Below are 23,456 nucleotides of genomic sequence, written 5' to 3' on the forward strand. Positions count from 1 at the left end.
CCACCAACTCTTGCTTCACCCTTTCGAAAATCGTTTAACACTCACTGTCCCATTTAAATGGTACTTTGTTTTTGAGCATATTAGACAAGACTTTCATTTTGCTAGCATAGTTGGAAATGAACTTTGAGTAGTATTCACACATGACCAACAAAAGATCGCAACTCATCTTTGTCCTTAGGGTTAGGAGAATCTACAATCGCCTTTACTAGCCCAGGCCGAGGTGTAATACCTTCCCCAGACACACAATGGCCCAAAAATTCTATCTTTTTCTTGTAAAACTCACATTTTTCTTTCTTTACACAGACGCCAACGGACTGAAAAATCTTAAACACTGATCTAATTTTCTCATTGTGATCTTCCAAACCCATCGTGTGAATCAACACATCATCCTGAAAAATTAGAATACCCTGAAGTTCCCCCCAAATTTTGTGCATGATACGTTGGAATGCTGACGCCACAGAGGCCAACCCGAATGGCATCCTGCTAAACTGGAAAGTGCCAAACGGTGAATTAAAAGCTGTGTAATGGCGCGAATCCTCATCCAACTCAACCTGGTGATACGCAGATGCCAGATCAATCTTTGAAAACCACACTGAACCCCTGAGCCCTTCGAGTAGGTCACTGATCTTGGGTAAGGGATACAAGTTTCCCCATATTTCGTTATTGAGACTCCTGAGGTCCACACATAAACGTAGGTCTCCATTACGTTTTCAGGCAACCACCAATTGTGAAAGCCACAAACTGGACTCATTAGGCTCAATTACACCATTCTGTTGAAGTTTGTTCAATTCAGCTTTAAGATCTTCTCTTAAACTAAACGGCACCGACCTGACTTTATGTCTAACCGGAATGGCCCTATCCTTTACCTTTATCCTATGCTTGAAACCAGAAATCTTTCCCAAACCCTGGGCAAAAATACCAGGAAACTCATCTTCAAACGGTGCTTTGGAATCTGCATTCTCCACCACCAAAACTTGTTCTTTTGTTCCGGGTTTCAGCACCATACCAAACAGACCCTGATGGTACCACCCCAAAATGTTCAAACTCTTGTAGGCCACATAGATTTTACCAAAGATCCTCCGACCCTTGAACACTAAACTGTCTTCTATGTAACCTTCTAACTCAATTTCACTGCCTTCATAAGAGACCGGTGACCTATCGGGAGGGAATAACTTTCTGTCGCCCCAAATATTATGGAACAAATCCGATGAAATCATAGTAATACGTGCACCAGAGTCCACCAATAAACGAAGCCATTTATCCCCAACCCGAATATCCACCATGGGATCTATACATTGGTTTTGTTCCTTGACCCCTAAAACTTTATCTGTGACCACAACAATCATGTCTTGAAAGGCTTTACGAAAGATTCCTCTCTATTTTCCTTATTATCCTCCACTACACAAGTTACATTAGCTTGCTTATTACTTGTGGATTGACAGACTTTTGCAAAGTGACCAACTTTGCCACACTTCCTACATACAACGTTCTTTGCCGGACAAGTCTTGCCGTCCTTGAAATGGGGCATGTTTCCACATCTAAAACAAATATTCGAAGACCTAAAAAAAGGATTGTCACTTTTCTTCGGCTCAGCATTCTTTGCTGCGCCCCTTTTTGTAACAACACTGACATGAAGAGGATCAGAGTCCTTCACAGCGGAGCTAGAAGAGAGTTCCATCAGAGAGATCTGGGCCAGCTCCACACTCTTGGCTACTTTGATAGCCTCATCCAACGTTGGATTTCCCATGGTGAGTAATTTCTGCTGAATGTGTTTATTCGAAGAATGACCAATGAACTGGTCCCTTATCAGCTGGTCTTGAAAATCCAGAAATTCACACTTAGAAGCCAGTTGTTTTAGTGCACTGACATATGCATCAACATCCTCACTTTGAAGTTGCTGACGCTTGAAGAATTTGTGCCACAAAACTACTAGACTCGGCAATACATCAAATCTTGTGGACAACTTTTTGGTAGTCATCAAATATTCATCAAGTTCTTCATCAATTTGCGGTAGGTCAGGTAAGTGTTTGAAGATTTCTCTCCCTTCATACCCCAACGAATGTAAAAGCAAACATTTTTTTCTTTCAGGGCGAAAACGAGAGGCTCCTATAGCACCCAGGTAGGTTTCAAAACCATCAAACCATTGTCTCCATGGAATGGGAGGGGCACAAGGAGTTTCCAAGAAAGGTGGTGGAGGAGGAGCATTACTTAAGACCAGACGTGGCAATCAAGGACAATGTGATGTGAACTACGTAGCAATAATATTCCACTGGTGATATATTTCAATAGAGATTCAAGCACAAAGTACTTCCAAGATGGCGCCTGAAAAGGCCATCCACAGTACAAGTAAATACACGTTCTATACCACCAATACAACTGCTGACACACGATCCTCCACAGAAAAGTACCCAGAATACACTTAGGGGGTTATTACAACTTTGGAGGAGGTGTTAATCCATCCCAAAAGTGACTGTAAAGTGACGGATATACCACCAGCCGCATTACGAGTCCATTATATCCTATGGAACTCGTAATACGGCTGGTGGTATATCCGTCACTTTACCTTCACTTTTGGGACGGATTAACACCTCCTCCAAAGTTGTAATAACCCCCTTATTTTCTTCAGGAAATCGATGTGGAAGACGCTCCGCACGAAGACAGAACAAAGGATGTTGTCTGGATGTAATCTCACTAACCGCGTAGGAAGAAACCAGCTCGTCGCCAAAAATCCAATGTTATACTCGAGGCAGGAGACGTTCTAGTAGGTGTAACGTATTTATTAAATAAGTTCCATATGTTTTGAAAAGGCTGCCGCTGTCGCATCTCTTGGCCTCCTTCTGCCTTCCTCAACCGTCCCTCGCAGAATGCCAAGCCAAAAGACGCAACCGCCGGCTCCGCGCGACAGTTCGGGTTCGGCACGCAACACCGCGCGCCGAACCTACACACAACAAAGTGATTTGTGGCAGCCTATCGCATGACATTCAGACTCCTGAGGGAAGTTTTGGTAGAACAGATCAAGCCTCTTTCTCTCAGCTATACAAGTCTTGTACATGAAAAGATAAACAGAGGCAGGGTCTTGGTTCAATTGTTTTTATTGAAGCAAATCACGTTCTTCATAAAAAGCATGAATTGAGATTAGGAGGATAATGAAACACAACACCATTACAGCGGTGACCAGAAAGTGAAACACAGGAAGAGTCCCACCATATTGTAACAATAGTGTCCCTAATATTCCTACCTACACTACTAAGTTTCTACATGAGAGCAATAGCACTAATAGCCCTAATCCGCCATCTCATCCCGGGAAGGAAGCCCAATCCCCATACGCGTGTTAGGGGTAAAGAAGAGGTCTGTTAGTCTACTGGCAATTCTCCCATGTAGACAAAGAGGAAGCATGAGGTTTCAGCAGAAACTGAAACGACATGCAGCATGAGATGGCAAGCTGGCTAGAATGTCCTCTATACCTTCTTTTCAGGCAGCTTGCAGTTTTATAATAAAACATGTCGATGAACTGCCCAGACATGATAATGCGTCTTGTCTGTGTAAGGTAGACATTGCACTCTCTGGACCGGCAATACCCAGTAAACTATTGTGTATAGCCTTGGAGTGAGCATAGGATGAAATGTCATGCAGAGAAATGAATAACAATTCTGCGTGGAAGGGCAACTGATATAAAATAATAAAACATCACCACTAAATGAAGCCCTTCTAAAATAAAAAGAATAAATGGCAAGTGACTATGTGAGAGGGTACAGACCTCAGAACCTAGCTAAAATAAATGTGCCTACATGAAATGCTAAAATAACCACACAATGAGCTGATGGGAAACATTAGACCCGAATGCAGAAGATTCTTTCTACTCCTCTTCCATTTACTGAACCTTTGCCCATTCCACCACTACAGCATATAGGGCACGGGGCACACCTCCTATTGGTCCTGGTGGTACTTCACTGTCTGTGCAGGGTGCCAAAGGGAAGAGTTGAATGTGTGATGAGTCAAACATTAAGCGACAAAATATTAAGAAATTATCTTGAAATATCAAGGGATAAAATAATAAGGAATTATCTTGAACCGTCAATTGGCCGACAGAGTAATTGGTTACCTGTTCCACTAAAGGGATTCTATATCTGTGGAGAATGTATTATATGCCATTATGGTTTAAATAAACTACGGAATTTAAGTATAATACTCAAAGAATGTATTGTATAAACAGATTATTAGCTGTAACAGCATGTTCATGATTCATGCCATTGTTTGTAATTGCTCAAAGGTCCCAATAGGGAGTACTAAAAGGTCTCTTGAATTGAAAATGAAGGAGCATTGCAGAGCAGTTCTGAATGGGGATGTACGGTCACCATTGACTCAACATATGAAGAATTGCCATCCTGGCAGTCTTGACTTTGAATTCCATGGTATTCAATAAATAGAAAAAGACCAGGAGGCTAGATGAATAAACAAATTAAGGACTGTTGTTTAAGGGATGAATCTGGAACATGAGCATCATTATTTTTTATGAAGATGTGAATATGAGTACTTTGTAGGTGTCTTCTTAGGAATGTGGGTGATAGGTGTAATAATGTTTATTTTAGGTATGTGTGTATTATCAGATAATATTGCTGAAGGCGATTTAAATGTGTGTCTGGTTGTTTAAATTATTTTGAATGCTACAGTATACTGATATGGGGGCTTAACTATAGATTTGAAATTGTTAGACCTAGAGGTGATTGCAGTATTGGCTGCTGCCAGGAAAGGGTGGGGGGCAGCACGCGGACCAAGAATAATGAAAAAAAAAGTTACCTGCTGCCTCAGTGTTGTGTCGCTCTGCTGCCTTGGTTCTTCATGCTTTGTTCCTCTTCTCCCCACCCAATCCCAACGCTTCTCTCATGCAAGATAAAGATTTTTTCTTTTAGTGCTGCGTGGAGTGTGTAAATGCTTCAAGTGTGTGAATGTTGTCTTATGACTCTCACCCAAACTGTCATGTTTGCTGGTAGCAGAGTGTATTTCAGTGTTAAAACTGGTCGAGCTTGTTTCTTTTTTTTCTGCCTACTCTTTTTGGTCAAAAAGAAGGGTTGACTCACGTGAGATAAAAATGTTTTCTTTTAGTGCCGCGCGCAGTGTGTAAATGCTTCCCTATGAAGAAGGTATAGGCAATTTAAATTGTATAATGGAACTACTGAAGTGTGATACAGGTATATTGCCATGTGTGGTGGTGGAATTTTAGCGCCACAGCGAGTCAGATAACACTATTCTATGATTGGTGCTTTCTTAACGCAGGGGCGTATCTTCAAGAAAGTGCGGCATCATAGATAATGCACCAATTTTCTTGCTGCTCCAATCCCCTCCTCCCACCGGCACCTAATGACACCATAGTTGCGCCGTATTTTCAATACAGCTCACCATGGTGGTCGTCAGCACAATAACGTCACATTTTTTGACACTATTGTGGAGCTTTGCTACACTAGTGTAAAACATGTTGACACTAGTGCAGCAAAGCTGAGGGAGGACCATTGAATATAATGGGTGCGTCATTTTAGGGCCTGCTCTGAGCAGGAGACAAAAATGAGGGATAAAATGGTGCAGTGAAATGTAAATTTCACTGCACCATTTTTTCAGGGCCTCCCTGCACCAGAACACCCCCCTTGCATACACTATGCCTGACACAGGCATAATATGGCACAAGGGGTGGCAAAGTGGCACAATTAGAGCCTTGAGCTACTTTGTAAGTTTGGGAGTCAGAAAAGCCACATTAGTGACGATTCAGCATAAAAAATGACATTATGGCGGCGCTAAGAGTCTTGTAACTATGCCCCTTTTTTGGATGGTGTGTGGTATTTTCTTCTATACATTCACGTTTGCTGGGTCAGGAAGAAACCCTATGTTAAGAACTTATGTCATCCCTCTTTGGAAAGAAAGATTTTGGAAGGCATGTTTTTGATTGGACGCCTTGTTTCTCTCCAGGCTGTTTTGCATACCGGACCAGAAAGGAACCACATTTTGGATGTCAACGTGCATAGTTTTAGATTTTGTATGGTATTTGTTATCTACACTATCACACTTATAATGGGTGATTTGTAGGTCATTGGGAGTGGATAAGCATTTGATTACTCCAGGCAATGTATGGAATGAGGGGATATGTGTATACAATAGTGTTGATGTTTTTTTGCTGTGGTAATTTACTTCCTAATTGTTTTGAGAAATATGAATAAGTTTTGTTGGTAATGGGAGTCTAAAAGGAGGATTAAGAATGGGCCAAGTGGTAAATGGGTGACATTTCTTGTACAGTGGTGTGTATATAATGAGATAATACAACAGGCCTAACACTTTGTGGGTTTAAGTTTATTTGTCTTATGCAGCCTTACTAGGTAACTATTATTAAAGGTTTTTTTTCTTGTGTTTGTTTGTATTTAGGCCCTCATCGGGGAGAACACAGCACTTCATGATGTTTTTTTGCTGGGGTGACGATAGTGAGCATCTTATAAATAATACATGCATTAATACAAAAATTGAGTGATAAGCATTAATGTTGCTTATTATGAAAATCCCAGCAAACAATGAATTTTGTAAACGTATAGAAATTCTTTGGGAGTATAGATTTAATTTTTGGGTGATATAATGCAATTTTCTATGAAAACTCATAACATAAGAGGACTGTGATATCCTCAAGAAGGACTTATGTATAGGTACATTAGGTTGGTGGATAATTATTCTTGCTACTCACCAAAAGAATCTTTGTGTGTAATTTGCTCTGTGAATGTGTAGAGCTTTTATGATAATTATGAATTAAATTGGTTTGCTATGTAATATTATTCCCAGAAGATGGATAAGTCAGAACAAATACTGTGGGGTATCAGTAGTTATAGTGTATAGATCTTTGGGCACAAATTGCATTGTTTTTATATTAAGGTTGAGGGTTCTTGTGGGTATTCATGTATTGTGTAAGTCATTTTTGTATGCATGTTTATACATTTGTGATAAGCTGGATGTTATTTATGTAAATACTGAAGTATTTTATATAGGTTTTCAATTACAGCCCTGGTGAAGTCAGTTTTGGACAAACTGCATTGGCTGGGTCACACATGGCCCCAGTTCAATGTTGGACCTAATAAAGAAGAGTTATATTCATCTGGATTAGCATGGATCAACACTTCCATATTAAGCTCATATTTATACTTTCTTAGTGCCGCATATGCATCATTTTTGGAGACAAAAGCGGCGCAAACTAAAAAATACAATTGTATCTTGTAAGTTTGTGCCGCTTTTCAAAAAGCATTGCAAATGCGGAGCTAAAAAAGTATAAATTTGGACCTAAATGTTTATGTAGATAACTTTTGTATGGATGCTAAGTGCTCCCATTCTGTTATCAATGTTGGTATCTGAGGGAAGTGGTTCCTGAGCAATGGAGTCATAAAGGACCTATCAGCCTATGCCATAGTTCAAGTCAAGGAGCAGAGGTGGCATGTGGTTCCCTTTGGTGGTAAGCATGCTGGCATTGCAGCTGACTCATACCCTTGGAATCCTCTGCTCCATTAACACTGAACTGGGCTGTTACAAGGGGAGGGCTGCCAGGTCTTAAATGTCCCTGGCGCATTGTCCTTGTGACAACTTTCTCCTTCATTATCATGCTGGTCGAGCCTTTATATTTTCTTGTATGGGAGACCTGTATCAAGGGTCTCCTGACAAGTGATTTATATGATTTTGGCTTGTTGCTAACCAACCAACTGCTACACTATGTTGGGTGATAAAGGTACTTAATAAGTGGTACTCCTTTTAACATTGGTGCTGCTGCCCACATGACTAGGCCATGACACTACAAGCTCTTAGTGACAGTTGATAATAGCAGTGAAATGCAATCCTTTTTGTGTGAACCAGAGGGGGACTGCATACTGGTCTTCTTGGTGAATCTATTGTATGTCATAACTGGCCTCCCAATTACCCTTCATTGCAGGAAATGTGAATGTTCTCTTGGCTACAAAAGAAGTGGGTTAACTCTAGGCTGAGGGTCCCACTAGTTGTCTGCATCCCCTAAGGATGCAGGATGCTCCAAAGATTTGGATTCCTGAAAGTTCCTCCTACATTGCTGTCCCGATTCTCTCCTCTATGTAGTATTGTTTGTAAAGCCAAGCACATCCATTTGGCTTTGAAATCCCATTTTGTGAAAAGAAGCATGAACCATATCAGTTCCAGCAGGTCAGCCATGTCTGAGCAAAACAGCCAAGGCCAAGGATTGTAGACCTTGTACAAAGAGATGGGCTACCATCCCATTCCTGCATGCTGTGTCATGTCCTGCTGAAGAAAACAGACACCCCACCAATAGACCTGACTGAACTGAAAGTAGTGTGGAGCGAGGCAGGCATTGGTGTCAGCTCAGACAACAGTCCATATGAGTTTGTAGGGACTGTGTCCTCCGGTGTCTTTGGATACAGGTTTCGCTGCTGCAAGTGATGTCGCCAGCCGCCTGTGTCTGGGTTTGGTTGGAACCACATAATCTGACACATCATGGAGGAGTACTAATTGTATAGAGGGTACAGCGTGCAACCTACACAGCTCTGATAGAGTAAACCAAATGGAGGCCTTACAGGAGGTCATCTAGTTCCTTAATATATAGTTCATATAACCACAGGCTACCCCACTCCTCCAACATGCACTGTGCGATAACAGAACTACCCTGTCCATTCTCAGGGGGGGGGGGATAAGGAGTAATCTCAGTTATGGAGAATCTTTAAAAAGTTGGTCAATTACAATTTGGCTTGCTTCAGCAGAATGACATGAGTTAATAACGTTGCCAACCATGCCTCTGAATAATAGTTGAGTTGTACCACTATCTCCCAGGAGTCTCTTGTAGTTTCTTTGATGGGGCAGAATGCATATGTTCTATTAATGGTCCATATGAGCCAGTTATACAATTATTATGGAATTATCTAGCACTCTTTAGCAAGCCAATGCCGAAGGCAATACATTAATTGAGTATATTTCTATGGTTTTGATCGGTCTAGCCCAAACTCAGTTTGAAGACCTTGAAAGGTTTTAAAAGTATCAGTAGATATTAATTGGTCTAAGATACTATAATAGCCATCCTCTTACCAGTCCATGAGACAAAAGTGTCCTCTATCTTTAGGCCATAGTTATACCGTTGAGGGGCTGAAGTATACAGCAAAGGTCTACTTTTCAGAAGGTCGTGAGCAGATTTCCATATAGTCAGTACAGCTCTAATCACTCAATTATCAGTCTGAAGTTGTAAGTGATTTAAATTTGGGCATCTAGTATACAATCACATGACAGAATATCCTTTTTTATAATTACCCAATGGAGAGTCAGTAACATCCAAAATCCAATTTGTCAATTGCAAGAGATAGTGCTCCATGTAGTATAAACCTCCACCGTCTGCATGTATATATAAATTGACATGTGTGAGGCCTTGGTTGTCTGTCTCCTCATATAAATGATTTTATATTCTAGAATATTCAAGATAGGCAGTGTTTGGGAATTAAGAGAGTTAAGCACCCCAAAAGCATAATTATAATGAGGCGCAATCACCATTTTAACTGCTAGTGTTCAGGTCCATTGCGACTAATTAGGTCCTCCTCTCAAAATGTGCACACATTCTGTCCCTAATTGGTAACAAAACATTCTCCACCATATTGGTCAGCCCTTTATTGAGAACAAATATTATATACTTCATGCTTTAGGTACTTTTTTAAAGTTATAACCCCTAACACAGGGCCTAGTAGTGACATAGGACCTGGGCATCACCTAATGCTTTCCCCACCTTATATCCAGAGAACTTGGAGAAGAAATCAGTGAAGGATATTACTGCAGGTGGGTACACATATGTATTTGTTATTGTCATTAGAATATCATTCACATATACAAATAATTTTAAGGGGACTGCTCTGAAAGGGGATGCCTTGACTCTGCTGAAATGTTCTAATGGCAATAGACAAGGATTCTAATGGCAGGAGAAATGATAACTAGGAGAATGATCTTCCCCGTGTTGTACCTCATTTCATTATATAATAATGGACAAGACATCACCACAGCTGAGATGCGCTACTGGCACTTAGTATAACTGCCTGACCTTCTCAATAAGTCTCTGGCCCAGACCAGACCTGCCGAGCACTTTGATCAAGTCTAATGGCATTACATATTCAAAGGCTTTCTCAGCATCAAGTGAAATGGCGAGAGTTCCCCCCTTTGAGTTCTTAGAAGCCCACAAAAGATGCTGTAGTGTCCTCAGATGGTTTCTGGAGGATTCCCAGGCACAAATCCTACCTGAGATATCTGAAGTAGTGATAGGATATGTCACAAGGATTTGGACTATAATTTATCTGCATTTCTTGACATGAGCCTGTAACTCCCATAGTCCAGTAATTGTTTGTTCTCCTTTGGTAGCAATGTTACAATGTTCTGGTTAGATACTGAACCCCAAAAGCCCTTATTTCCACTTCCCTGAATGCTTCATACAACATTAAGGTCACCAGGGATTTATAGGTTTTGTAAAATTCACCAGTGAAACAGTCCTTCTCTAGTGAGCTACATTTCAGTAGGTTGGTGATGGTGCCACTGTTTGCCTCTAAAGCGATTTTATCCTCCAGCAATGTTCGTTTCTCACACATGAGAAAGGGAATAGAAAGACAATTCAATAATTCATCTTCTCCATCATGTATCGTCTCACATTGTGAGGCATACAAGGTCTCATGTAAAGAGGCAAACGCCTCTGCAATATCTTAATGGGACGTAAGGAAATTTCCCACAGGGCAACCAATCACAAGACTGCCCCTTGTGGCTCCCTCTGTCATAGCTGGAAGGTGCCCTACATGCAGACTGGGGTTTGATCCTATAGAGCCTGGGTGGGGTAGGAATGAAGTGTGAAACAAACTAAAATATATAACCCCCACTTCTTCAAAGATGTACACAAAACATCACATTAATCCTGTGTGTAGTTTTTAATTATATCTTATTCATGTCTTTTCAATGCAAATAACAGTATACACAAAATTACTTCATGCCACACAACATGGTTACAAATGAAAGGTGAACAAAAAACATATACTGATGAATCACTTCCATATCTTTTCTTAGACAGACACACATAAACATACAAAATCAAAACATAAGTGGAAAAATAATCAACTTCCATCCAGAACAACAAAATACCAGTCTCTAAAGTCACCCCTCAAACGTAATGGTGGGATTAGCTTCTGTAACATTTCATAATTATCCCAAATAAGTGCGGTGAGGAGTGGGAATAGCAAATTAGGGCCAAATTTCCTCTATGCCACTGTCCTTTGCTTTTCCACAAGGCCTTTGTTGAATGACTCTTATTAGTAGGTTAGGGAAAGGCCTATAAACCACTCCCACACCCAAAATCACTGATGCATTTCGACCTCAGCAGGTGTGGGGTCAGATTCAAAGGAGGTCACCATCAGGGCACTACTCATTATTATCATCTGGACATGCTGAATGGATCAAAATCCAATTTTTTAAGGCAACAACTTATCTTGTTAGGAGGTATTTTGGAGTAGATTAAAGGGTATACCCACATTGACATAATGGAGACACCAAGGTGACTTGAGTAGGCAACAAATAATGGAAAAGTGGAATTATATACCAAATAAGGACTGTATAGTTACAAGTACCCACAGCTAAATCCTCGAGTTTCGTGGAGGCTTAGAAGTCAAATGTACCGGGTAACAACAGCGTCTGAATTTTATGTCAGGACCGGAGGCTTCGGATTATGCTTTTCCTTCTTTGCTGTTTAATCACATAGACTCACAGCAACCGATCAGATTAAAGTTAAAGAAAAACTACATTTCCCAACAGTATCAAACACAGTCTCAATACCAATCACCGTGAACATTGTCCATAACAACAGAGATGTTAAAACTCTTCCTCTTTCTTTGCTGCTGCATTTGCACAGATAAGTATTGCTCTCATTTTCTTGTGGTGGCATAGCTTTTGCCCTGCTTAGGCATTTATTGTTGTCATGGGATTTGGCACGCGGGTGTCCGAATTCCCTGAGCTGCGCGGACCGTGTGTTTTTGATTTTCGTCTGCCGGAGTGACGGCAGCTCTAGCACACACGTGCCACTTCACTCCGGCAGCGCGTCTCGGTATCGCGTTTCGGCCGCTTACATTATTGGGCACCCGGTGGGGGTGCAGCGAGGCACAGGGGAACTGGTTTAGTGAGGACGATAGTCCTCTTTTTGCCTCGCTACCCGCACGTGCACTTCGCGCTGCTGGTCAACTACCAGATTTGAATTCTGGTCAGCGCAACTATGCTACGAGACTCGGCAGGACGGAGTCAGCTTCCGTGCGTGTTTTTCGGTGGTTGAGCAGGGTATTCCCCTAATGCCCATTCACCAGGGCAGTTACCAGGCCACAACAGGGACTTTGTTCCTGAGGGGAAATTGTGCATGAAAGTATACTAGAAGAAGGTAGAAGCAGGAGCTTCTTTTCCTACATCTCGTGCCTCATCACTATGGGCTACCTGCTTTAAGGGGCTTCCCCTTCCTATTCTCTGGTACTACCATACAGGGTTCTTTTGTGACACTGCCAGATTTTTGTTCCTTTTCCGTTGTTTCCCTAAACTCATGTCTGACTGACGCAGGCAGACATGACAGATGGACAGAACCGCGAAGACACCTCTCTCACCCAGGACCAGGAGGACCTCTTCCTTGCGGAGGATATAGTCCATGCTCTAGACACCTCTGTGACGCAATCCGTCAACAGAGCTTTAGAGGCTGCCCTGCAACCGAGAGCGTAAAAGGTATGCCCTGATGGTCCCTCCCTTTGGACAGAATAACTCTAGACCCATCGAATCTGAGGAGCGGTCCCCTCAAAGCCGTGAATGGCCCCACTCAGCCCCCATGGCGCGAATTTCTCAAGTTGCGCCGGCAGACCTTCAGTATTCGGCGTGTCCCTCTACCAGCACCCAAGTCCTTTCTTTTCCCCCTCCTGAGGACGCCAGTGAAGACTGGCGCTCCACTGGGTCTGACTCCGACGATCACGCACATCCTCACAAACACCATCACCATTCCTCTAACGAACAGGTTCTTCCACCTCCTCCCTCCGATTCTGTAGACCCTGCGTCAGCCCTTACCTTTGATCCCGATGCCATTGTACACCCCCTTCCTCAGACTGGACTCCCCTCCCCGCAGTGACTGAGTACGCCCATTCACACTTGAGGAAGGCCCTGGACAAGAAGGTGAGAAATCGGCTATGGTCGGAATGCCCTTTGCCTGATATCCCTGACTAGGTGGCCATGATGCCTGACTTAGACTCTAATCTGGCAACCTTTCTCAAACATTCAGCCAAAGAGCCCAAGAATGGCATCGACGGATCTTGAGGGTCCTGTCAGGACAAAGTCCTTGATCTGGCAGGTCCTATATGCAAGATCTTAGATCTGGCACTGCATGCAAAAGAATCAGGCACCCTTATAGATCCAGACATCCTTGCCGATTGGGCCCAACGCGCATTATGCATGCTTGGGAACGCAAACTGCGCCATATCTATGGAGCGGAGGAGGGCCATCCTATTGGAGATAGATCCTAAATTAGCGGATCTCGCCAACGTGGAGCCTGGCCAGCAAGCCAATGGTTTCCTCTTTGGAGACAGATTTGTCAAATATATGGGCAAGTTTGTCCACACTTTTACGGCCCTCGACAAAGCACAGACCTCCATGAGCAAGGTATTCCAGAACCGCCTTTTTGCGATGGCCGGCAGAGGTAGAGGGCATCTGTCTGGTCGCTCTTCCACTCGTAGCCCTCAACAAGGGGACGCCCCCGCAGGCAGAGGATATCAGTCCCATTCCAGGGATACCTTCTACCCCGCCAGGACACGGGCAGGTCGTGCCGGAGGTAACAGGGGCAACTACTGAAGTAATTACAACTCCTGGTTTGCAAGGTAAGTCTGATCTCCCCTTCCACAGTACAATTGGGGGGCAGAACCAGATTGTTTCTACACAAGTGGGCACTTTTGACATCAGACTTATGGGTTCTAGAGACAGTGGCAGGTTTTCATTCTGAATTTTTTGGGGATCCCCAGCAGCCGTCTCTACCACAACCAATCCTTTTTTCCCAGTTATATCAGGGGTTTATCCGTCAAGAGATACACCAATTATTGCTCAAAACACAGTTGCCCTAGCGCAACCAGACCCGTCGGGGTTTTGCAGTAACATCTTTAGAGTAAACAAAAGAGACGGGGGGTCTCGTCTGGTGATAAATTTGAAGGAGTTCAACAACTGGCTCTTCTCAGAGTCATTCTCAGGGAGGGCGAATGGGTGGTCCATCTGGACCTCAAGGATGCCTATATCACAATTCAGATTTTTCCTCCCCACCGGAAATTCCTCCAATTCCATTGGGAAGGGCAATGTTTCCAATTCAAAGTGCTCCCTTTCGGTCTTTCATCCGCTCCTTGGTGCTTCACCAAAGTTATGCGCCCAATGGCAGAGCACCTTTGGTCCAAGGGAGTTTGAATGATCCTCTATTTGGATGACAGTTTACTTATGGCTCAGTATCCTCAGACTCTAATACTCAATTTAGAATGGTCATTCGGTCTGCTCTAGGATCTGGGTTTTCTGATCAATGCCAAGAAATCAGCTCTAACGTCGCCTCGTCAAATAGAATTCCTGGGTTTCCAGATCGACTCTACGTCGTCTCTTCTCTCGCTTCCTTTGAGGAAATTACACTCAATATAGAAGGAAATCAAATCCACCCTCCTCAAGGACAAAATCTCTCTCAGAGTCCTGGCCAGGATAGTAGGCCTCCTGGCCTCCTCTATACAGGCCATTTTTCCGGTGCCTCTTCATTACAGACTGCTTCAACGTTTAAAAATCCACCATCTACAGAAGGGTCTATCTTAATCAGACCTCATCGATCTCACCCCGGAGACGCGAAGCGAGCTCTAATGGTGGCTAGACCACACATCAGCGTGGAATGGCAGGGCCATCTTCGGCTCTCATCCGGCTGTTATTCTGGAGTCAGATGCCAGCAGGTGGGGCTGAGGAGCAAGATGCAATTCCCTTTCCACATGAGGCCGCTGGTCAAGAGAGGAGTCTTTTCTCCACATAAACTGTTTGGAGTTGTTGGCAGGCTCCTTCGCCATAAAAACTTTGTCTCCCTGTCGAATTGTTGCGTTCTGCTTCGCATGGACAGCGTTTCCCCAGTCCGTTACGTCAACAAGCTGGGCGGAACGAGATCACAGGTTCTAGAGGAGATAGCGAAAGACCTGTGGCATTATTGTCTTCCAAACCAGATTTTGTTGATGGCGGAGTATCTTCCAGGTCAGCTCAACACAATAGCGGACTGGAACTCCTGACATCTCGGGAATCCCAGCGAGTGGAAACTCCATCCTTCGGTGTTCCAGGCCCTTCAACTGAAATGGGGTCAATGTCAAATACACTTATTTGCATCTTGTTTCTCACATCAACTCCTTCGATTCTTCTCCTGGAGACCGGATCCTATGGCTCTAGCCACGGACATCTTCTTCCAAAGGTGGTGGGCTCCCTCTTGTATACTTTTCCCCCCTTCATAATGATTTTGAGGGTCGCAACGCTGACTTTACAACAGAGGAAGGAGTTGATTTCGATTAGTCCTTGTTGGAGAGCCCAACCCTGGTTTCCCATACTTCTGGAGATGTCCAGGGACCTTCCAGATCTTAATCCCTAATTTCTGGAATTATTCTTGGACCCAGCAGGGTAGGTTCATCCTCTTCTCAGTCAGGACAAACTGCAACTCATGGCATGGCACATTTCCAGCAACGCTGGCACCTGCCTGAACTTTCGGAACAGTCTATTGCCTTCATTGCCGCTTCATGGTCGGACTCCACTCACAAACGCTACTCTTCCGCTTGGCGTAGATGGCTGGGTTGGTGCAACACACATAGTCTGGATCCCGTGGGGGGCCCCATTGCTGCTATAGTCAATTTCCTAGCAGAAATGGCTTCTGACAGTCTTAGCTATTTTCAGTTAATAATTATCGGTCAGCCATTTCGGCAGGCCATTCTTTTTTTGACGGCAAACCAGTGAGAGAACACCCCTTGGTAAGAAGAGTGATGAGAGGTATCTGTTTGGCCAATTCTCCCCATTCAAAATATGCAGTATTGTGGGATGTTAACATCTTAAATATTTTACGACGATGGCCTTGCAATGCCGATTTATCCAGGAAGCAACTTTCCGCTAAGCTGACGATGCTTTTGTGCTTAGTGTTGTGTAGACGAGTATCAGATGTGTGAGCACTAGACATTTCTGAACATAACTTTTCACCAGAAGGTGTCATGTTTGCCATTTCCAGAAGAATGAAGACGTTTTCCATGCAAGTATCTTTTCCCAGCTTTCCTGAGGATTCTAAGCTTTGTGTGGTACACTGTTTAAAAGAGTATGAGGACCGTACCAGGGAATTTCGGCAATCTCCAGAGGGTCAACTGTTGATCGCTTTACAGAAGCCCATTCGGCCAGTTTCCTCCACTACCTTGCCTCATTGGGTGGGATGGATTCTGTCAGAGGCAGGCGTTAACACTTCCAAATTTGGGGCTCACTCGGTGACAGGGGCAATAGCATCAAAATCCTTTTCCCTGGGTACACAGTTACAGGATATAATGAGAGCAGCGGATTGGTCATCGGAATCTACATTCAAAACATTTTATTACAAACCGGTTTCTGATGTAGCTTCTATTGTTTTCCAACAGCATTAAACAAGCATAATCTGAAGCCTCCGGTCCTGACATAGAATAAAACAATTTCTAGCTTACGTGTCAAGAATTTTCAATTCTATTAAGGACACGGAGGCGAGGATTATCCCTGCCAAGCATTTCGATATCCCTTCCTCATTATGGTGTTACATGAGTAAGAATGTTCTAATGTTTTCATACGTGGATTTGCACTGTCTCTTAATTTTATAAATAATGTATACATGAATTGAACTGATTTGCTTGATTACTTAGTCATGTGCAGTTTTGGCTTTATAGCGATTTTCTATAGAAAGTTAAGATCTATTTCTTTTCCTTGTTACTCTAGTTCCCAACCAAAAGTCTGGTTGACGAAGAATGGATGTTCTGCCGATTCGGACCAGTCCAGCAGCCATCTCTGGAAGTGCTGTCACTTGTCTGGGTTCAGTCCTGGATCTTCTGCTTCTATGCTCATCGTGTTTTAAGATTTTGTTTTTCCCTCATCGCAAAGAAAGAGGAAGAGTTTTAAGGATCGCCACAGTTATGGACGATGTTCACGGTGATTGGTATTGAGACTGTGTTCAATACAGTTGGGAAATGTAGTTTTTCTTTAACTTTAATCTGATTGGCTGCTGTGAGCTTGTGTTAATAAACAGCAAAGAAGGAGAAGCATAATCCTCGCCTCGGTGTCCTTCATTATATTGACATTTCTTGACGCGTTAGCTAGAAAAAGAAATTGTGTAGTGGTTGCTGCTAGGGTTGTGTGGTTATCAGCGTCCTACTTCCGCATCTTGTTAAATGCTAGACGGGCCGACATGCTGTATTTGTCCACAGCACCATCAACAGCGTCACCCGGATGGTGTGACATCACGTAGTTAGCATGCTGGGAGATGTGTGCGAATCATACTTGTAGCAAAATATTGCATACTGGGAGATGTAGTTTACCATACAGAGGGGGTCAAAAACGAGCGGTTGATTACTACACACAATAACTTACTCGGGCAGCCTCCACTAGCACAAACAAAGAACAGAAAACGGGTCACAAGGAATCATCCACCCTCATGCCTCTACCTGATGTTTGTAGTGTATAATTGATGTATGTAGGTGATTACCCCAATCAGTGTCCCTGTCTCTTCAGTCAAGCAACTACTTGTAGCGGAATGTTGCACTGGGAAATATAGATTTTGATGTGGGGTGGGGGAACAAGTGTCTGTTTCTTGAAATAACGAGTGATTACCACATACAATAACTTGCTCGGGTGGCCTACATAAACAAAAAAACGGGTCACACCGAACAATCTGCCTGATTTTGTAATGAAGAGCTAATTAGTGAGTATAGTATTTGCCGCAATCAGTGGCTATGTCTCCAGATTCAAGCAACGAGTCATTCAAAAAACTTTTTCCTGATGAAGGGGGATGCTGCCCTATATTATTTCAAGTAGTTGGAAAAGCAAGATGAGGTGGCATCTGAAACCAACTTTGTTCAAGGTGCATCAGAAACCCTTGGAGGAGGAATCATGTTGTGCAAAGAGCGGATGCCTGTCATTAAATGTGCAGGTCACACGGATAAGAAAGACACGTACTCGGTCGCCACTGAAGTTCAATATATACTGTCTATTTCTGACATTTCATTCAGGCTGCTCTACGCTGTTCTTAATTTCATGATCATAAAAGCTTCTTTTTTCAATAGAGACCTGTAATTTCTGGATTGTACTTTCCTTAGCACTGTTCATTTAAGGTCTTGAATGGTGTGTTTTAGATCCACAAAGTGTTAAACCTGTGTATGGGGCTGCCCAGTTGCGACACCTAATTTATGATTTGTGTTACGGATCCTATGGCAAACGTCCTGGCTAGTTTGGCCAATATAAGCCTATTTGCATGGGCCTAGGATGCAGTAGATGACGTTCTTAGATCTACAGTTATAGAATCCGGTGTGTTGAATTGATATGACGTTTCATTGGAATTCACTGCCTTTGATTGTGGATTCACATGCGAGGCAATTTCTGCATCTTCTTTGGCCAGTGATAGATCGTAGCCCTAGTAGATTCCGTAGATTATATGGGGGGGGGGGTTCTTTCAGTGTTTGAGTGGACCACTCTGTCTCACAAATTCCTATTTCTTCCTAGGGCAAAGAGTGGAATTTCCTTGAAAAGCTCCAAGGCTGAAACTATTTGCCCATGTTTACGATTTTTTTTCACATGGTAGAGTTAAAAGTGGTAACACATACTAGATGATCAGATGTATTTTTTTCAACCTGTTCCAGTAGTGGTTCCCTCGGTGTATACCAAGCCATTTTCATGACCCTCTTGAGTAGCTTGCAAGAATAATTTTGAGCTTTATGCTTAGAAATCAAATGTTGTGCATTGGTGATGTAATCCTCTTTTTTTTAGCTGTTTTTTCTGATTTGTAAAAATGTACTATATGGTACATTATCCCGAAAGTTTCTCTGGTGGTGGTGGGAGTAACAAAGAAAACTGTTTCAATCTGTAGATTTCGTGTATAATGTAGTGAAAATGTCACCCTCTTCATATTTTATGGTGATATCTGGGAAATGTATTTCCTCTTTGATCCAATGTGATGTAAATTTTGTATCTGTCAACAATTCTACAAATTGCTGGAGCTCATTTTCGCTCCTACGTCATATCAAGAAGATATAATCTATAAACTGCTTTCACAATATGATGTCCTTGTAGGGGTTCTCTCCATATATCAATTTTCTTCATATTTGGCCAAAAACATAATAGCCATTTCTGGAGAGAAGGGACACCCATCGCAGTTCCTTTGTAGGTTAAAGTTCTTGTTAAAATAGAAGTTCCTTTTCAGACAGATTTGAGCTAAGTCAAGTATAAACCGTGATGGTACATCATGAGGTCATGGCGTGATCTCCAGAAAAGATCCAATAGCTTCTAATCCTGCTTCTTGTGGGATAATAATATATAAGCTGGTGATATCCAGGGTAAAAAAGAAGTCTTGATGTTGATCAAAAGTAAACTGTTTCAAATTTTTTAACACATCAGTGGTGTCCTTTAGGTATCGTGGTAAGTTGTGTATCAAGGATTTTAGAAATACATCCACATATTTGGCCAATGGTCCCAGTATCGTGTTCATCCATGAGATGATGGGTCAATCTAGAGGATTGTGTTACTCCTTATGAATTTTTGGAAGTGTATTTATTACTGGAGTCCTAGGGTCTTTGTTCAGGAGAAATGTATATTCTTTTTCTGTCCACCAGCCATATCCATACCCTTTTCTACTAGAGATTTTATCTCTTCTCTGAATTTGACGGTAATAGGATTGCTGATGAATTTGCTGGAAACTTTGTTGTTCATAGTAGGAGCAAACAAGGATGTCAATTGCTCCGCCCTTAGTTTTATAATAATGTCTTCTTTGTTTTGTAGTCTGTTGAGTGTTGTCCTTCTGTATGTATCTGTTTATAGATTCAACTTTGTCCAGCTCTCTAAGGACTACTTTTTCAAAAGTAATAAGTTCCAGGGGCATGTTACTCATTGGAAGAAAAAAGGCAGATGGTTTTCATAGGCTAGAGAAGCCGCTCATTGGTTTTTCTTCTTCTCCAGAGAAGTTGTTTTTTAATTACATTTTGCAAACAAATTGTATGATTTCCAGGCGAGTTTTTGTGTGGTCAGGTCTTTTTGTAGGTACAAATGACATACCTTTAACAAGTAGACTCTGTCCATAAGTATCCAATATTACCTTTGAAAGGTTATAAATGACAATCAGTTGTCACTCCCCCATCTGTACACTTGTCACCTGGTGCGTATCTCCCCGGGTCCTTGTCTGGAGTTCATCCATCTCCTGCCTCTCCTTCTCGTTGGTCTTCTTCCTAAAAAAATGTCCCCTAGATAGACCCTTAGATTAGCTAGTTGAAGATTTGGAGTCACTGTTATTTGTATCGGAGTATGATGAACAGTCTGAAAAACTAGTAATTTTTCATTTCTTCTTCCTTGATATTGAGGAGGGAATTTTGTATTTTCCAAAATGTAGAAATATTTTGTCAAATATGGGTATAACTGGTCTTTTGAGAAGTTGATAATGTCTTTTTGAAGATTTTTTTGTTTGAAGGTCTCAGTGTTGGTCTTGAAATTAATAATCTCTTTTTTGATCCAAGATAGCAGGCCCTTTGCGTCTGCAATAGCTGAGTTAGTTTTAATGGAGTCTTCCAGTTCTTGAATCTGTTCCAGTAGCTTCTCACTTAGGTGTTCAGTTTTTATAGTTAGATACATCCAATCTCTGGACCATTTTCTTCCTTTGCAGCTGATGTCACCAAGAAATTCTGGGTCCCTGATGAAAATAACATGAATGTTTTTACTTGCAGGTCGAATGGAATCGTACCATTCCATAGGTGTTCCAGGAGTACCTCTTCGTGTAGATGTGTATGGCTCTGCGAGCATCCTTCCAGCTTTCTACCCCCGCCTGTAATGGCCCTACTTTTACTTTCACTCTAGTCTACCTATCAGCTGGGGAGTGGAATTTTATCATATTCCTCTGTCATTTTGGAGCCGTCACTTTCAAGTGTTGTCCTCTTTACTAGAAATGTTTTCCTATTGATAACAAAATACGTCACAATGAGACCTCTCTGAGTCACCGTTCCGATGCTTAAAGCATCTTTTACAAATCACTGAATTTTTATTCTCTACCCTTTAAATTACATTGTGTGAATTTATACACTGCTTCTCTTCACATAGTTTCTATTTACAAGTGTTCATCCTCTAGTGTCACACTCAACATCAGTTGCGTTCCAGGTGAATGCAAAATGGAATCAGCAGTGGTCACAGAGACCTCCTCATAAGATGCCTGTATGGAATGGGGATTGTAGGGGAGATCCCCGTGTCAGAAGAAAAATTTATTCAAGATGATGTGCTTTGCACTTATGAATAATAAATATAGTAATTGGCCAATGGATGTGTAAAAATGCAAATCATCTACCAGCACGTTTCACATGACATCATGTAGGACCGCCTTGTCTGCTGTGTTGGTTCTGTCTTTTTGACCTCTTATAATGTCAAGAGCCTAACCCAATTCAGTTATTAGGCTGGATAGATATGCAAGGAATGCAGCTTCAACCTGGTTAGGGGAATAAACCAATCCCAAAATGAGGATCTGGTCCACTGTCTTTCTATTCATGGAGACATACCTCCCCTTAGGGCTAATTCCATGTGTAATGTACTGTGTGGGGGGATATTTTATTCATGAGCATTTCAATCCTACAGCTTTTAGCTTAATTGGATGCCTGCACCAGATTATTTGTTTTCAGATTAGTGCAGCAAATACTCACCACCTTTCCCACCCAGTCTTTTTTTACATTGTCTGCTTCATTAGGTGGTGTGTATGCGTCCTGCATCAGGAAAATGTCAATAGTCTTATGATTCAGGTAATGTCAGATCTGTCTCTGTTTCACAAAATATTTATACCCCTGACATTCAGAAATAGTATATTAGCAGGCATCTTAGACAGTATGTTGGTAGGCATCCAGGATGACATACCATAAGCCATATTAGTACAGAAAGGCAAGTATCAAGTGTCTGCAAATTCAGAGTCTTCAACAAATGAGTATAAATGGACAAAGGAATTACAGATAAACAAAACATAAACAAAACAGGAGTTCTATCCCAAAGGCAAATGGTATTGAATAACAATAACCATTCTGTGTACTGGACATATAAAGGTGCTTAGTAATCTAAAAGGCTACTGAAAATAAGAACCTGTATTTTGCCTGTTCTTCCCGTGCAAATGATACTTAACCTTTAACTGGTAGCCTTGCTTCTTCCTCAGGCCACTGTAGATGTCCCAGAGATTTGAGCAGATAATTAATGAGATAAGGGTATAAATATCAATACTTATCTGTGGGGGAAGGGAGAGCTCTTATGAGTTCCAAGTTAAATATAAAGTCTAATATTATAAATGAAACAATATGGAACCATTCTCCTACAGAGGGAAGGTCATGCACTATGTCTTAATGATAAACATTGCCAGTTAAGTAAGAGGTAGAAACTCCTATTGCACAGTTATGTCAAATGTGCAATGGGTCTCCATTTTAACTTTATAAATTAGCATATGGAAACCCTTAGCATACAGCCATGAAACAACAAAGGCCTTTCACATTTAAAACATCAAAACATCAAAGCCTCTTCTCTCCTTAACAATATTAGGATGCTTTGCCTGTAGGTTTTGCAGCCCCACTCCCATGCTGTACTTTAGAAGGGAGAGAGAATTGTCTCTTTTTATTAATGTCTACCACTCTGTGAATTATGTCTTGGTCTGAAAGTCTGTGATGGATATTGTGTTTCTGAAACAAATGGAACTTCCATTCTTGATAATGGTCACTAGGCTCTGGAATACTCTCCCTGAGTCGATCAGGGTTTTGGAACCTTACTCATATTTTCGTATGCAGGTTAAAACCTGGCTATTTTTGTCATATTAATATATGGCAATTTGTTCCTGAGAGCGGGGACTAGTGACATTTCACCCTCATGCTGACTTTCACCAGCACTCAGATGCCTTGTGGTTGTATGTGCTTTATAAATTCCATAAATTCAAATTGTTTTGTTTGGTCTCCTCCCTTGAGAGGGCATATGACTAGGTACTCTTCATTCCCCCGAGAACTGTTGAACTCCATTAGTATGGAGTCCACATAGTCCACCAACTCTTAGGATCAGAAAATTCTGATGTCTGTCCATTTAGAGTTTATGTTTATGTGTTTTTAAAGAGCATGGCTACCCGGGGGAGTGGCTTGGCACCATAGAAGATGGCCGCCTTCACCGGAGCTCCGTGATCGCAA

This window comes from Pleurodeles waltl, chromosome 7 (assembly GCF_031143425.1).
Source record: "Pleurodeles waltl isolate 20211129_DDA chromosome 7, aPleWal1.hap1.20221129, whole genome shotgun sequence".
Lineage (NCBI taxonomy): Eukaryota > Metazoa > Chordata > Amphibia > Caudata > Salamandridae > Pleurodeles > Pleurodeles waltl.